Here is an 18346-nt window from a genome sequence, read left to right on the forward strand (position 1 = left end):
CCACCAATAGAGAGGACGTGATTCGTTATTATTATACATGCCATAGAGGCATGTTTGTTGTACATAGCATATTTCTATCTGAACGTTCCAAAACGTTGGGTCCTGCTGAACACACCCCAAATGTGGAGAGGGTTGGGAACTACTGCTACCAGTGTGAGAGAGTGAAGAAACAGAAGGGTGGGAAAGGGAAGGAGGATGGGTCGAAACAGAGAGAGACAAAAACTCAGTTTGGTCTGTCTATTTAAATTGAGTTAAATGATCACCCACGGTTTTGCAATAAAAACCCACAAGTGTTAAGAATGAGAAATGACACAAGCAATAAATGCCCTGTCTCTCTGTCCCTCAATAAAATGCCAGGAGAGAGATGCTCAAATCTAATCAACACACACAGCAGACAGACAGCAGTCACACACACACACTCACTCACTCACTCACACACACAGCAGTAACACAGGGCAGACAAAATTGTGAAAATAGCTGATGAAATAGAGAAAATGTGTGTGATCCAACACGGAGAGGGATATCCTATTAGCTCTCATGGTAGATAAGCAGACTGTTTGATCATTACAAGACACACTGTTTATTTAGTGGAACATTGCTTGATAGACAGACACGCACGCACACACACACACGTTGGCCATCACTTAATATAGCTTCCACCCGGTTACTCAACCCTGCACCTTAGAGGCTGCTGCCTTATGTACATACATGGAATCACTGGTCACTTTAATAATGGAACACTAGTCACATTAATAATGTTTACCTACTGCTTTACTCATCTCATATGTACGGTATATACACCGTATTCTATTCTACTGTATTTTAGTCAATGACACTCCGACATTGCTCGTCCTAATAGTAATTTTTTAATTCCATTCTGTTACTTTTAGATTTGTGTGTATTGTTGTATATTGTTAGATGCTACTGCATTGTTGGAGCTAGGAAGACAAGCATTAAGCTACACCAGCAATAACATCTGCTAAATATGTGTATGTGACCAATAAAATTGGATTTGAGCTACACATTCCCACACATTCTAAATGGGGGGTGGAGGGGTCTAAATGGCTCTCCTGAAAGAGACTGACCAAAGATCAATTAACTGATACATTTTGGATTCTAACCTTTGATTTGAATTACAGGTTTTAATGTATCTCAGCTCTCTTCACTGACATGGGAATTTCTTCCCTCAGCTTTTCAACCGCCCTACCTTACCAGACCACCCACAGCCTCTCTCTCTCTCTCTCTCTCTCGCTCTCTCTCTAACTCAATCTTTCTCTCTCACTGTCTTTCTCTTTCTTTCTCATCACTCACTCTTAATGTTGACCAGTTCCCCTGTCTCTGTCTCTCTCTCACTCCCCCTGTGTGTGTCAAATAAATATCTTTATTTTTTATCTCAGCTTCCTTCTCTCTCCTCTCCTCTCTCTCTCTCTCTCTTCCTAGAAGGTTATAGATCCCATACACTGGAGGTTGGTGGTACTTTAATTGGGGAGGACAGGCTCGTGGTAATGGCTGTAGTGGACTTTGTGGAATGGCATCAAGTACAAACACATGGTTTCCGTGTGTGTGATGCCATTCTATCGACACCTTTCCAGCCATTATTATGAGCCGTCCTCCCCTCAACAGCGTTTATCAATGATGATAGATACAGCACATCCCATTCACCGTGAATTGTTTTTTTATTTTATTTTGGGAAAAATTCTTAAACTTTTCAAAGAAAAGAAAAGAGCAAAACAAAGTAGAGAAAGAAAGTGGCAAAAATCGGAAAATGTGAAATCGATCAACATCAGGCAACTTTTTACAGGTAAAACACAATTGACCTCAGCCTTTTCCAAAGGTTTCTGTGATCAATATAGCTATTGAGGTTTCCTATTCTTATGCATTGAGATGGATGACGTTTTAACCAAACGAAGCGTTTTGCCGATCAGTCACTTAGCTCCAGCTTTTGGCACCGATACTTTCCTCTGGCTGCAGCTTTTGCTCAATTGATTATTGCCACAAACACCACGACCATCTGAGAAACAGCACAACTACAGAGAAGAGGAGCTGTGTCAGGACTCGATTCAATCCGTACCACTGAAGATTCGCGCTTTAGCGCAACTGACATTTTAAGGCAATATTCCAATGTTCGTGGAGCCTAAATTCATAGTAAAAGCTGCGTATGTCTTCTCATTTAGAAATGACGCTTACATTTCAATGGCGCTATAGCACAGATCTTCAGTACGACGGATTGAATTGGGCCCTTGGTGATTTATGAGGACAACTACAATAAAATTAAATGTTATTGGTCACATACACATATTTAGCAGACGTTGTTGCAGGTGTAGCGAAATGCTTGCAACAAGCGAACAAAAAAAAAACAGTTATACATTTAAAATACACTTACAAATTGTAAAATTACAAAAGTGTGGGAAAAAACATTTAGGAAATGAGTCATTTGAACCTTCACAGAACATCTCTACTTATGTTCTGGGAATGCAGTGGTATCCTGACCATTTGCTGGGTAACTTTTGTATCAGAATTTGAATCTTCATATATTTCTCACCGATGTAAAAAAAGGTCTTAAATAGGGTTTTCTAAATAATGACAGTGACTTAATGCCAGACACCACAGGGTCATCTACAGTACCTATCCATTTTGAGATGTGTTGTTATTTGGTCCATTAATATTAGTGTTTTTAAAAAATAAACACAAAAATGTCATAAACTTCATGAATATGTATATTTTCTTTAGTTTATCATACTACCGTCCTCAAAATGCTAATGAATTTTAACCACTTTAAAATGGACATACATCAATAATTTAAAAGCTCACTACATTGAATAACACATCATTTAAAAAAAACATTTCAAAGTAACTTACTTTGAAGAGATGGCGTTTGTCATTTGGTACTCTATATTCAGTGTACTGCCATTTCCCAAAAGTCAGACTATTCCTACATTTTTCTCAGCTTCAGAATCCTTTGCATTCACCAAATGTTGTGTAGATAATGTATATTCTCCAGACTCCAGAAGGGAATTTTTATTCTATACAACATTATCTGTGGAAAAATGCGCCAAAAATAGTATTTTACAGACAGAAAAATGTATTTTAAAAAAAATTTTGTAGCCCTTTTTTTCTCCCCAATTTCGTGGTATCCAATTGTTGTAGTAGCTACTATCCTGTCTCATCGCTACAACTCCCGTACGGGCTCGGGAGAGACGAAGGTTGAATGCGTCCTCCGATACACAACCCAGCTTCTGCTTCTTAACACAGCACGCATCCAACCCGGAAGCCAGCCGCACCAGAGGCTACACCGTGCACCTGGCAACCTTGGTTAGCGTGCACTGCGCCCGGCCCGCCGCAGGAGTCGCTGGTGCGCGATGAGACAAGGACATCCCTACCGATCAAGCCCTCCCTAACCCAGACGATGCTAGGCCAATTGTGCGTCGCCCCACGGACCTCCCGGTCGCAGCCGGTTACAACAGAGCCTGGGCGCGAACCCAGGGACTCTGATGGCACAGCTGGAGTACAGCACCCTTAACCACTGTGCCACCCGGGAGGCAGACAGAAATATATTTAAGTATTTATCCACAATCTGCTCTGGACAAGTCCAGTCCTGGAGTGTCTTAACAAAATGAAACCAGAATATTATGACGGACTTCATCCATTATTCAGAAAAATTTATTTGAGCGATAGGCAAATATTTAATGAGCTTTGGCCTCATTTGCATATTTGAATACAATATTTCTGAAATATTGTAATAGAAAAAAAGTGTTATGTTTGTGTCTACATTAAACTGGTAAAAGTTGATTGTGATATGATTAAGATAAATATTTTACCCTATGTCATGCCTACGGTTTTCACCATAACGTCCCCATAACATCACAGTAATATTTTTCTCTGCGCATCCAATCTAATTACCCACACTCAGTTTTACATGTGCTCCAGTTGTTGACTGGAGAAGTGGCTTTGCACAGAAGGAGCTCATGAGAACATTCAGTGCAGAACACTGAGTGCTTGGTTAAGAAATGGCACTCAGCTCTGTATGTGAGAGCCGCAGTGAGAAATGGTTTGCGTCAAGTCTTCTTTTTAATAAACCTAAATCAGAAAAGCGATGTGTAATATATCTCAAACTAGAGCCTGCACTGCTGCTGCACACACACACACACACACACACACACACACACACACACACACACACACACACACACACGCACAATCACGGAGGCGCACACGCAGGCACGCATGCACGTGCACACACACACACGCAAATGCACACACACACACACACACACACACACACACACACAATAAGTGTCGCAGTATGAAACAGCTTCCTCTCCTACAAAAAGAGAGTGAAAAAAGAAGAATAGAAAGTGAAGGGAGGGACAAAGGGAAGAGGAGAAGAGGAGAAAAGAGAGAGGAATCAGGGAAATAGACAGAACAGAAAGAAGAAAGAAGAAGAGAGACAGAGAGAGAGTGCAAGGGTATAGGAGCGTAGAGCGACCGGGTAGAGAGAGAGAACAGAAGAGAGTCATATCGAGATAGAAAGAGAGGGAGCGAAAGAGAAGAATGAGGGAGAGAGAGAGAAAAAGAGAAAGAAAGAGAGAGAAAGACAGATGGAAGTTCTCTGTCTTTCTCTCTACTGAACTATCAAATTGACTGAGAAGGTGAAGCACTAAACATCCCCCGATTCTTGTTGACAAGTTGTGTTGGTAAATTATTTCTGTTATGAGCTAAATCCTACTATCCATCGATCCCTTCATCCCCCTGCCTCCTTCCTCTCTCCTTTCCTCTCACTCTCTCTTCCTCAGTGAGCTGCAGTCTCAATCTCTCCCTCATTGAGTTTATTTACCTCTGGATCAACGGACCATCATGTTACATGTCCTATTGACTCACACATACTATGTAGACGGCAAGATCACACATATGTATATATAGAGAGAGAGAGTTTGTGTTCAGTGTCTGTGTGAGTGTGTGATCTTGCCGTCTACATAGTATGTGTGAGTCAATAGGACATGTAACATGATGGTCCGTATACACACTGAGTATACCAAACATTAGGAACACCTTCCAAATATTGAGTTGCACCCCCCTATTGCCCTCATAATAGCCTCTGTTCATCGGGCATGGGCTCTACAAGGGGTCGAAAGAGTTCCACATGGATGCTGACCCATGTTGATTCCAATGCTTCATACAGTTGTGTCAAGGTTGCTGGGTGTCCTTTGGGTGGTGGACCATTCTTGATACACACAGGAAACTGTTGAGCGTGAAAAACTCAGACGCGTTGCAGTTCTTGACACAAATCCGTGTGCCTGGCACCTACTACCATACCCTGTTCAAAGGCACAGTCTTGCCCATTCCCCCTCTAAATGGCAAACACACAATCCATGTCTCAATTGTCTCAAGGCTTAAAAATCCTTCTTTAACCTGTCTCCTCCCCTTCATCTACACTGATTGAAGGGGATTTAACAAGTGACATCAATGAGGGATCATACCTTTCACCTGGTCAGTCAATGTCATGGAAAGAACAGGTGTTCTTAATGTTTCGTACATTCAGTGTATTTGTTACACCTGTGAGTGAGAAAGCTGTAACAATTTAACTCATATTTGGTTATAATGCCCCATAAATTTAAAGTGTACAGACCACAGGAGGTTGGTAGCACCTTAATTGGGGAGAACGGGCTCGTGGTAATGGCTGGAGCGGAATTAATGGAATGGTAGCAAATACAACAAGCACGTGGTTTCCATGTGTTTGACGCAATTCCGTTTGCTCTCTTCCACCCATTATTATCAGCCGTCCTCCCCTCAGCAGCCTCCATTGGTATAGGGGAAAGATTGGCAGTAAGTCTTAAAGATTATGATCTGTCAAAATCATGTTTTTTTAAGAAAGAGGAGGATATTTGGATGAAACCATATTATGATGATAGAAGTAAGAAAAATGACTGTTGCTTCTACATTGATAAAGTTTGATCATAAAGTTACAGGTCCCCTCCACCATGTCAAACACTTGGATTCAGGAGGCAGGATTAGTAAGGGGATAGGGCGACATCACCCTAACGCTCATTTTAATACACCAATGATAACATGATATTCTCTTACCTCATTTAAATAAGTAGCTACTTCCTTGTAACCAACACCAGAGAAGGTGTGTGTGCAGAGGGACGTGGTTTATATAGCTAGATAGCTACTCTGCTCGTGGCAGAGTTTGACTGTAGGGTGTCAGCGAATATAATAAAAGTTTACCCTATTCATCTCTGGCAAAGATACTTATTCACCAGTGTCTGGTGTTAGCTAGTCAGTGGCTAGCTGGGTCTTCAGCCAGCATGGAACAAAAGGTGGGAAGGGTCATTCAAAACTCAGACGCAGTTGTCAAGTCAACACATCCGTCAGTGCTTCTGTTAACCACATCACAAGAGACATGCCAAATGGGAGATGCAGCCCAAAAAATGTTGACATCATTGCTGCAATGTCGATCTTTGACTTGCTTTGTGTATCACCAAATTAGCTTGAAACAATTTTACTGCTCACTGCATCGAAGTTTGTTGATGTATGCGTTTCAAAGAGCTGTCAGTCAAGGCGAGCTCATGAATATAAGCTCCCCGCCCACTCAGCCTGTGTTTTCCAACTTCCTGGTAGTGATGGGAAACCTAGGCTTTCTGAAGGCTTCGGAGCTTTCACCAAATTGTGTCAAATTGTGCCGAAAAATGGTTAATTACTCAGAGCTTCATTATCAGTTCACAATGCACATTAATGACATCTGTTGGTGAGCAATAAAGAGCGGAGTGTGATTATCAGATAGATGTTTTTATCTCCAGTGTTTTCATCAAAACTATGTGACACAGCAGTAAGTTGTTGGCTTTAGTAGCCTATTATCAGTTGGAATACCAGGTTTGCATCTTACATCATGCTTTTCTTTTTCACCATGAAGTTTACTGTATAAAAAAACGGAATCTATGGCATTGTTAAAGGATGCTTAAGACAGAAGCCTGTACTGTACTAAATAAAAGAAATTAACAAATCGAAATAGTGTGTCTTCAACGTGATTCATATCCTCACGTTCATGAATGTTCCATAGTTCCCTACACTACCTGCTATGCTACCGGAATAGAAGAAAGTACCGGAACAATTTCGAAATCAGAAGCATCTTGCATTTTGGAACACACGGTTTGAAAAAGCACGTGATCAAACGAAGCTTATGACATTATAGATGACGAACTTCTGATAAAGTGATATACGCATCGGCACACCGCTTCAAATTTAGATGCTTAGCAATTTTGCCGCATGGCTTGGAGCTCCGGTATCAAAAGCAACGTCACTACTTCCTGGTAGTTAGCCAAGAAAAAGTACCTTTGAGCATCTCTATCCAAAACAAATATTATGGGTGATATTTTAACCACTCAAACGGCTAATTTACATGGGAATCAGAATGACTGTTTGGAACCTTTAAAATAACCCATGTTTGGGTAATCAGGTTATTTTCAGGATGCATGTCCTATTGGGGGCATTTTAATCTAGTTCTTTTTGGCTACCCATAAAAGTAAATATCATTCCTGTTCATCATGTTCAGTTTATACTCTCCACATCTCCCTTGTCTTCCAATAGTATATACTGAACAAAAATATAAATGCATCATGTAATCTGTCAGTTTTATGAGCCAAAATCCCAAAATTATTTACACAAATTATTGAGCATTTTTCCATTGCCAAGATGCAGGAAAGTCTACCAGAGCTGTTCTCACCAGAGACTTAATAACATTATTATTTAAATATCATATCAGTGGTAACACAACCAACATTGGAATCAGCATAGGCGCTTGAGGAACACATAGTCTTGGGTAAGCCCTACAGAAATATCTGTACTCAACATACCAACACCAATACAGCAGAACAGATGAACCGGAATGACATTAATCCTCATGGGTGTCCGAAAAAAATGTCCTGAAAGCCACACCGCGACTAAGCCACGCCTCCAATGTTTTGATCTGATCCAGTGGGTCATAGCTCAATAACCCAGCATCAATAACCTAACAACCCAACTGGGTGACCCAACTGGCTCGTTCAAAATAACCCAATGTGTGTTCTGTCCAATATTTACCCAAATTTGGTTGTTTTTAACCCAGCATTTGTTTTTGTAGTCTCACCCAGTCTTCCGGAGTTTAACAGTAACTCTAACCCAGAGAAGTTTCACAAAGTCCACCAAGTCATAGTCTGAGGCATCGTCCTAAATAGCACCCTATTCTCTTTATAGTACTTTTGAGAGTTGCATAATGCAACCCATTTGTTTCCTACATTGGTCACATAGCCTATAACATGCATTCATGACATGATACATGGCTCTTAGTAACCACAGGAATTAAAATAATCTTCTCATTTTGTGTTTATTAGCTTGTTGATTTGTGCAGCCTTTCTCATTCTCAGTTTCCATTTGTTTTCTCCTCCCCTCTCTGTTTCTCTGTTTATTTAGCTGCTCATTTCCCACCATAATTACTGCAAATGGAGAATTAGCGTCTTTTCAGCAAGGGAGGGTTTAATTTCATGACTATATTATGCCAGGAACAGATGGGGGCTATTTTACAGTACATAATATATTATAAAACAGAATATATTATAACACAGTATATTTGAGGTGTAAAATCATTATTTAATGGGACTTGGCTTAGCCTGATAGATGGTCAGTGTGTGTGTGTGTGTGTGTGTGTGTGTGTGTGTGTGTGTGTGTGTGTGTGTGTGTGTGTGTGTGTGTGTGTGTGTGTGTGTGTGTGTGTGTGTGTGTGTGTGTGTGTGTGTGTGTGTGTGTGTGTGTGTGTGTGTGTGCGCCTGCGGGCGTGTGCGTGTGTATGTCATGGGGGCAGCCCTACATTTAGTAGGCTGCACTCGTAGAAAAAAGGTGCTACGTAGAACCATAACGGGGAACCCTTTCTGATGCTCTTCTTAGAACCCTCTATAAAAGGTTATACCGAGAATCCTTTTATCTTTGAAGGGTTCTTCCTAGAACTCTCCATGTACGGTTCCACCAAGAACCAAAAGGAAAATTCATACAAGCTTCTTCACATCATTGATAGTCATGATATATTGTCTGACAGTCTATGTATTTAATGAAAAGTACAGAGACCTCACCTTCTAAAGATTCAACTGAAATTGTTCAAGATGAACTAGCTAGCTAGCTTGTGCTGACAGTTCCATTTGGACTTGTTAGCAAAATGTTGTCTATGTTGACGTTGTTTCAATAAACTAACAGTTGGATTAACAAACATTTGTGAAACCATGATGTGTATGACAGGATTGAATGTTGCATGCAATTTCAATGTTGTTTGAGTTGCTTTATCAGCACATTTGCTTGAGGTAATCTCACTGCAACACTGCTCACTGTATCCATGTTCTATGTCATAGGCTTTTTCAAAGAACCGTCAGTCAAGGTGAGATCCCCGCCCACTCAGCCTGTTAGCTCCCAGCCCACTCAGCCTGCTAGCTCCCCGCCCACTCAGCCTGTTAGCTCCCCGCCCACTCAGCCTACAAGAGCCCCACCCACTCAGCCTACTAGCTCCTCACCCACTCTGCCTAATAGATCCCCGCCCACTCAGCCTACAAGATCCCCGCCCACTCAGGCTACTAGCTCCCTGCCCACTCAGCCTACTAGATCCCCGCCCACTCAACCTACTAGCTCCCCGCCCACTCAGCCTACTAGCTCCCCACCCAATCAGCCTACTAGATCCCTGCCCACTCAGCCTACTAGATCCCCACCCACTCAACCTACTAGCTCCCTACCCACTCAGACTACTAGCTCCCCGCCCACTGAGACTACTAGCTCCCCGCCCACTCAGCCTACTTTCTCCCTGCCCACTCAGCCTACTAGATCCCCACCCACTCAGCCTACTAGATCCCCGCACACTCAGCCTACTAGCTCCCCACCCACTCAGCCTACTAGATCCCCGCCCAATCAGCCTACTAGATCCCCGCCCACTCAGCTTACTAGATCCCCACCCACTCAGCCTACTAGCTCCCTGCCCACTCAGCCTACTAGCTCCCTGCCCACTCAGCCTACTAGATCCCCACCCACTCAGCCTACTAGATCCCCGCCCACTCAGCCTACTAGCTCCCCACCCACTCAGCCTACTAGATCCCCGCCCACTCAGCCTACTAGATCCCCGCCCACTCAGCTTACTAGATCCCCACCCACTCAGCCTACTAGCTCCCTGCCCACTCAGCCTACTAGCTCCCTGCCCACTCAGCCTACTAGCTCCCTGCCCACTCAGCCTACTAGATCCCCACCCACTCAGCCTACTAGATCCCCGCCCACTCAGCCTACTAGCTCCCTGCCCACTCAGCCTACTAGATCCCCGCCCACTCAGCCTACTAGATCCCAGCCCACTCAGCCTACTAGATCCCCACCCACTCAGCCTACTAGATCCCCACCCACTCAGCCTACTAGATCCCTGCCCACTCAGCCTACTAGATCCCTGCCCACTCAGCCTACTAGCTCCCCACCCACTCAGCCTACTAGCTCCCCGCCCACTCAGTAGTTTCAATGCACTTTTATGACTCAAAGAAGAGTCTTTTCTGAGCTCTCCTAGCTGTGCTGTTAAGGAACTAGAGCACACCTGTTTATGGTATGGTTTTGGAATCACAGGTGTTTGGCTTGCTTGTATGACATCAAAGTGTTTTTTAATATAAACTTCAACACCTCATCTTTCAAAATACAGAGTCCTCTTAATTAATGTACAGCATTTCCCTCACTCAGACAACAAAACAGTTGCCCAATTAGCGGGAGGGGTGGGGGCAACTTCTTGTTGCGCACGGTGCTGAAATTGAAAATATCTGTCAGTCAAATCCCCTACAGCGCTGTGAAGCACCTAGCCAGAGCTCTGACATCATGTATAGCATGTTACTGTACAGCCACTGTTTTCCAATTGAGTCTTTTATTGGTTCCCAAATCTGCCATTTCCAACCCGTATACAGGTATGAGTGTAAAGGGCTACAGTTTAAACACTAAGGTAAACACTAATGCTCAGGCACTATAATTATTATCTTTTTAAATTACAAAAAGAATGCTTGTTCAGATGCAGATGGGTTCTATGTAGAAACCTTCTTGCCTTCCAAACAATCATCAAAGAACCCTTTCTTCCAAAAATTGTTCTTAGGATGAAAAAGGTTCCAGTTAGAACCCTTGCCTTACAAAGAACCATTTTGGAACCGTTTTTTCCAAGAGTGTTGCCTGGAACTTCATTCCACTGGCTGTCACTGCAGGGCCGTGGCCAGATTTATGGTCGCCATGGCGGCGTCTGTTAGCGTGCTATCCGTGTTAGCAAGCAGTGGGGTGGGCTGAGTTATCGATGGCCGCTCCTGTAGCCGCCTCTCATGGGAAGGACCCAGGCTTGTGAAACAGGACAGCCTAATGGTGCCTGAATAAAATAATACTCAGCGCGACAGCACAGTAGACAGCCCTAATTAATAAACATTATTAAAAAGGGTTGTCACAGAGACTTAACGAATTAGACAAACTGGAGTTATGAAGCTACTCAGGTAAAGAGGGTAGGGAGGTAGAGAGGGAGGGAGTCTGTTAGAGAAAGACAGTGAGAAGGAGCGAGGGCGGAAGTACGTATGTTAGAGAAAGAAAGAGAGTAAGAAGAGAGGGAGTGTGTTGAAAATAGAGGGTGTAAATAAGAAAGGACCCTCCCTACCTTTCTGTCTCCCAGACTTTGTCCCTGCTTATTCCACTATTTTCCTCTATTCTGCTTTTATCTCTCTCCCTCACTCTATCTGTCTTTCAGTTGTCATTCTCTCTCTCCCTCACTCTCTGTCTTTCAGTTGTCATTCTCTCTCTCCCTCACTCTCTGTCTTTCAGTTGTCATTCTCTCTCTCCCTCACTCTATCTGTCTTTCAGTTGTCATTCTCTCTCTCTCCCTCACTCTCTGTCTTTCAGTTGTCATTCTCTCTCTCCCTCACTCTCTGTCTTTCAGTTGTCACTCTCTCTCTCCCTCACTCTCTGTCTTTCAGTTGTCACTCTCTCTCTCCCTCACTCTCTGTCTTTCAGTTGTCACTCTCTCTCTCCCTCACTCTATCTGTCTTTCAGTTGTCATTCTCTCTCTCCCTCACTCTATCTGTCTTTCAGTTGTCATTCTCTCTCTCTCCCTCACTCTCTGTCTTTCAGTTGTCATTCTCTCTCTCCCTCACTCTGTCTTTCAGTTGTCATTCTCTCCCTCCCTCACTCTCTGTCTTTCAGTTGTCATTCTCTCTCTCCCTCACTCTATCTGTCTTTCAGTTGTCATTCTCTCTCTCCCTCACTCTCTGTCTTTCAGTTGTCATTCTCTCTCTCCCTCACTCTCTGTCTTTCAGTTGTCATTCTCTCTCTCCCTCACTCTCTGTCTTTCAGTTGTCATTCTCTCTCCCTCACTCTCTGTCTTTCAGTTGTCATTCTCTCTCTCCCTCACTCTATCTGTCTTTCAGTTGTCATTCTCTCCCTCCCTCACTCTCTGTCTTTCAGTTGTCATTCTCTCTCTCCCTCACTCTATCTGTCTTTCAGTTGTCATTCTCTCCCTCCCTCACTCTCTGTCTTTCAGTTGTCATTCTCTCTCTCCCTCACTCTATCTGTCTTTCAGTTGTCATTCTCTCCCTCCCTCACTCTCTGTCTTTCAGTTGTCATTCTCTCTCTCCCTCACTCTATCTGTCTTTCAGTTGTCATTCTCTCTCTCCCTCACTCTCTGTCTTTCAGTTGTCATTCTCTCTCTCCCTCACTCTCTGTCTTTCAGTTGTCATTCTCTCTCTCCCTCACTCTCTGTCTTTCAGTTGTCATTCTCTCTCCCTCACTCTCTGTCTTTCAGTTGTCATTCTCTCTCTCCCTCACTCTATCTGTCTTTCAGTTGTCACTTATATTCTTCTGTTTTAATTAGTTGTCAGGATTGAGAATAGCTGCAACTGTTGAAGCTGGGCTCTATCATGAGAGAGAAAAAATATTTCTTTCTCTCTCTCTGTTCTATTTGTTCCTCACTTATTTGTGAGGTGAGGATAGAGGTGGAGGAACTGTGTTTTGGGGTTTTAATTAGTGTATGCTGTAACTTTTCAAGTAGAAATGGGGACAAAGAAGAGAGGGAGAGTGAGGAGAGAGACAGAGGGAGAGGGAAAATTGTAGATTTGTCTAATTGAAATAAATCCTGCTAGACTAAAGCTGTTTATTTTGTGTTTAGTGACAAAATGTCTGCAGTGTTTTGGGAGCTCATCCCCTCTTCCCCTCCTGTCTGATATCCCCCTCTCTCTCTCTTGCTGTCTTTATCTCTCGCTTTTTCACGGCTGTCTGAAATCTGCAGCACACATCAATATTAATCATCACCAAAAGAAGCAGAGACTTTCTTGCATCTTTACACTTTCACTAAAAGGTCTGCTAAAGACAACAACATCACACTGTCAGCTGGCATGTCAATATGCAGCTGTTGGTTAAAAGCTTTGTAGGCTCTGTGGCACTGTGTGGCATGAATGGTCACACTCTGAAGGTTGTGTCTCAAATGGCACTCTAGGGCCTCTTTAGTGCACTACTTTTGACCTCACATTAACCATTACAGGCATGAGAAAATATCTGATCTAGTATCAGCGGTAACTTTATCCTACCACATGCTCTTGGAAGGCAAACACAGCGAAGGGATTGTTATGTTTTCCATTTGATTTGATCCCCTTTGTTGTTTTCTCCTTTTGGGGCTTGTCATTCAGAAAAGAAAAGTACAGTGATTGATTTGTCATCAGGACTTGGAGGTGGGCCCTAGTGTGTTTACTCTCTCCATCTCTCTTTTTCTCACCTTCACTTGTTCACTCTTTCTTTCTTCATACCTCTCTCAAATCAAATCAAATGTTATTGGTCACGTACACATATTTAGCAGATGTTATTTCTTTCATTTGTTATTTAACCTTTATTTAGCTAGGCAAGTCAGTTAAGGACAAATTCTTATTTACAATGACGGCCTACACCAGCCAAACCCAGACAACACTGGGCCAATTGTGCGCTGCACTATGGGACTCCCAATCACGGCCGGTTGTGAAACAGCCTGGATATTGCCGGTGTAGTGAAATGCTTGTGTTCCTAGCTCCAACAGTGCAGTAGTATCTAAAACAATTCACAACAATACACACAAATCTAAAAGTTTAAAAAAGCCATTAAGAAATATATACATTTTAGATTGAGAAATGTCGGAGTGGCATTGACTAAAATAAATTAGAATATAATACAGTATATACATACGAGATGAGTAAAGCAGTATGTCAACATTATTTAAACATTATTAAAGTGACTAGTGTTCCATTATTAAAGAGGCCAGTGATTCCAAGTCTATGTAAATGGGGCAGCAGCTTCTAAGGTGGAGGGTTGTGTAATCGGGTGGAACCATGCATACTCGCTCCCATCCCATGCATACTCGCTCCCATCCCATGCATACTTATCTTCTGATGTTTTTCTTGTGAAACCACAGAGTGGCAAAGCACACACACTGTAAAGGGGATACAGTGATTTTGATTGTAGATTACAAGCAGTTCGGAATTAATTAATTTTTTTGATGGATGAATGAAATTGGTTGAGATGAGGGGTTTATATTTCACAGTATTTTACTGTAATTATAAGGGATTGGTGCAAGCAGGTTGGCTGCTCGCTGTTTGGGGTTTTAGGCTGGGTTTCTGCATAGCACTTTGAGATATCAGCTGATGTACGAAGGGCTATATAAATACATTTGATTTGATTTGATTTGATTTGATTTTGATTTACAGACATACAGCATCTGAATGAATATTTGGTGTTTTATATCACTTTCACTTCTAGAGGCCTTAACAAAGGCTTCCATTCTGGCAGCAACTACAGGACTAAACAAACCAAAATAACATACAAAATGCTCAACCATTTAAGGTTTCTCAAAATGTGAGAATAAAATAAATGTTTCTCTCATGTCAAACTATCAGTAAATCTTAAAGACAGACTGAGTGGGCGGGAAACTAGTAGGCTGAGTGGGCGGGGAGCTAAAAGGCTGAGTGGGCTGGCATCTAGTAGTCTGAGTGGGCGGGGAGCTAGTAGGCTGAGTGGGCGGGGAGCTAACAGGGTGAGTGGGCGGGGAGCTAGTAGGCTGAGTGGGCGGGAAACTAGTAGGCTGAGTGGGCGGGGCGCTAACAGGCTGAGTTGGCGGGGATCTAGTAGGCTGAGTGGGCGGGGAGCTAGTAGGCTGAGTGGGCGGGGAGCTAACAGGCTGAGTGGACGGGGATCTAGTAGGCTGAGTGGGCGGGGAGCTAAACGGCTGAGTGGGCGGGGAGCTAACAGAATCAGAGGGCGGGGAGCTAGTAGGCTGAGTGGGCGGGGAGCTAACAGGCTGAGAGGACGGGGATCTAGTAGGCTGAGTGGGCGGGGAGCTAACAGGCTGAGTGGGCGGGGAGCTAACAGAATCAGAGGGTGGGGAGCTAGTAGGCTGAGTGGGCGGTAAACTAGTAGGCTGAGTGTGTAGGGAGCTAAAAGGCTGAGTGGGCTGGGATCTAGTAGGCTGAGTGGGCGGGGAGCTAGTAGGCTGAGTGGACGGGGATCTAGTAGGCTGAGTGGGCGGGGAGCTAGTAGGCTGAGTGGACGGGGATCTAGTAGGCTGAGTGGGCGGAGAGCTAGTAGGCTGAGTGGGCGTGGAGCTAACAGGCTGAGTGGGCGGGGATCTAACAGGCTGAGTGGGCTGGGATCTAGTAGGCTGAGTGGGAAGGGGATCTAGTAGGCTGAGTGGGCGTGGAGCTAACAGGCTGAGTGGGCTGGGATCTAGTAGGCTGAGTGGGAAGGGGATCTAGTAGGCTGAGTGGGTGCGGATCTAGTAGGCTGAGTGGTCGGGGATCTAGTAGACTGAGTGGGCGGGGAGCTAGTAGGCTGAGTGTGCGGGGAGCTAGTAGAATCAGTGGGCGGGGAGCTAGTAGGCTGAGTGGGCGGGGAGCTAACAGGCTGAGTGGTCGGGGATCTAGTTGTCTGAGTGGGTGGGGAGCTAGTAGGCTGAGTGGGCGGGGAGCTAACAGGGTGAGTGGGCGGGGAGCTAGTAGGCTGAGTGGGCGGGGATCTAGTAGTCTGAGTGGGCTGGGAGCTAACAGGATGAGTGGGCGGGCAGCTAGTAGGCTGAGTGTGCGGGGAGCTAGTAGGCTGAGTGGGCGGGAATCGAGTAGGCTGAGTGGGCGGGGAGCTAGTAGCCTGAGTGGGCGGGGATCTAGTAGGCTGAGTGGGCGGGTGGGCTTGGAGCGAGAAGGCTGAGTGGGCGGGGATCTAGTAGGCTGAGTGGGCGGGGAGCTCGTAGGCTGAGTGGGCGGGGAGCTAGTAGGCTGAGTGGGCGGGGAGCTAACAGGCTGAGTGGGCTGGGATCTAGTAGGCTAAGTGGGAAGGGGATTTGGTAGGCTGAGTGGGCGGGGATCTAGTAGGCTGAGTGGGTGGGGAGTTAACAGGCTGAGTGGGTGGGGATCTAGTAGGCTGAGTGGGCGGGGAGCTAACAGGCTGAGTGGGCGGGGAGTTAGTAGGCTGAGTGGGCGGGGATCTAGTAGGCTGAGTGGGCGGGGAGCTAGTAGGCTGAGTGGGCGGGCATCTAGTAGGCTGAGTGGGCGGGGATCTATTAGGCTGAGTGGGCGGGGAGCTAGTAGGCTGAGTAGGCGGGGAGCTAACAGGCTGAGTGGGCGGGGATCTAGTAGGCTGAGTGGGCGGGGAGCTAGTAGGCTGAGTGGGCGGGGATCTAGTAGTCTGAGTGGGCGGGGAGCTAGTAGGCTGAGTGGGCGGGGATCTAGTAGTCTGAGTGGGCGGGGAGCTAGTAGGCTGAGTGGGCGGGGATCTAGTAGGCTGAGTGGGCAGGGAGCTAGTAGACTGAGTGGGTGGGGAGCTAGTAGGCTGAGTGGGCGGGGAGCTAACAGGCTGAGTGGGCTGGGATCTAGTAGGCTGAGTGGGAAGGGGATCTAGTAGGCTGAGTGGGCGGGGAGCTAGTAGGCTGAGTGGGCGGGCATCTAGTAGGCTGAGTGGGCGGGGATCTAGTAGGCTGAGTGGGCGGGGAGCTAGTAGGCTGAGTAGGCGGGGAGCTAACAGGCTGAGTTGGCGGGGATCTAGTAGGCTGAGTGGGCGGGGAGCTAGTAGGCTGAGTGGGCGGGGATCTAGTAGTCTGAGTGGGCGGGGAGCTTGTAGGCTGAGTGGGCGGGGATCTAGTAGGCTGAGTGGGCAGGGAGCTAGTAGACTGAGTGGGTGGGGAGCTAGTAGGCTGAGTGGGCGGGGAGCTAACAGGCTGAGTGGGCTGGGATCTAGTAGGCTGAGTGGGAAGGGGATCTAGTAGGCTGAGTGGGCGGGGATCTAGTAGGCTGAGTGGGCAGGAAACTAGTAGGCTGAGTGGGCGGGGAGCTAAAAGGCTGAGTGGGCGGGGATCTAGTAGGCTAAGTGGGCGGGAAACTAGTAGGCTGAGTGGGCGGGGAGCTAAAAGGCTGAGTGGGCTGGGATCTAGTAGTCTGAGTGGGTGGGGAGCTAGTAGGCTGAGTGGGCGGGGAGCTAACAGGGTGAGTGGGCGGGGAGCTAACAGGCTGAGTGGTCGGGGATCTAGTAGGCTGAGTGGGCGGGGAGCTAACAGGCTGAGTGGTCGGGGATCTAGTAGGCTGAGTGGGCGGGAAACTAGTAGGCTGAGTGGGCGGGGAGCTAAAAGGCTGAGTGGGCTGGGATCTAGTAGTCTGAGTGGGTGGGGAGCTAGTAGGCTGAGTGGGCGGGGAGCTAACAGGGTGAGTGGGCGGGGAGCTAGTAGGCTGAGTGGGCGGGGATCTAGTAGTCTGATTGGGCTGGGAGCTAACAGGATGAGTGGGCGGGGAGCTAGTAGGCTGAGTGAGCGGGGATCTAGTAGGATGAGTGGGCGGGGAGCTAGTAGGCTGAGTGGGTGGGGAGCTAGTAGGCTGAGTGGGCGGGGAGCTAACAGGCTGAGTGGACGGGGATCTAGTAGGCTGAGTGGGCGGGGAGCTAACAGGCTGAGTTGGCAGGGATCTAGTAGGCTGAGTGGGCGGGGAGCTAACAGGCTGAGTGGACGAGAATCTAGTATGCTGAGTGGGCGGGGAGCTAACAGGCTGAGTGGACGGGGATCTAGTAGGCTGAGTGGGCGGGGAGCTAACAGGCTGAGTGGGCGGGGAGCTATCAGGCTGAGTGGGCGGGGATCTAGTAGTCTGAGTGGGCGGGGAGCTAACAGGCTGAGTGGGCGGGGAGCTAGTAGGCTGAGTTGGCGGGGATCTAGTAGGCTGAGTTGGCGGGGAGCTAGTATGCTGAGTGGGCGGGGAGCTAACAGGATGAGTGGACGGGGATCTAGTAGGCTGAGTGGGCGGGGAGCTAACAGGCTGAGTGGGCGGGGAGCTAGTAGGCTGAGTGGGTGGGGAGCTAA

General features: G+C 46.1%; 1 protein-coding gene across 24 annotated transcripts in view; it reads right to left on the minus strand.

The window, feature by feature from the left end:
- Positions 1 to 18346, minus strand: part of LOC110502777 (RNA binding protein fox-1 homolog 3) — a 756098-nt gene that overhangs the window by 87230 nt on the left and 650522 nt on the right. The window lies entirely within an intron of this gene.

This window comes from Oncorhynchus mykiss, chromosome 23 (genome assembly GCF_057628025.1).
Source record: "Oncorhynchus mykiss isolate SJ-2025 chromosome 23, ASM5762802v1, whole genome shotgun sequence".
NCBI lineage: Eukaryota > Metazoa > Chordata > Actinopteri > Salmoniformes > Salmonidae > Oncorhynchus > Oncorhynchus mykiss.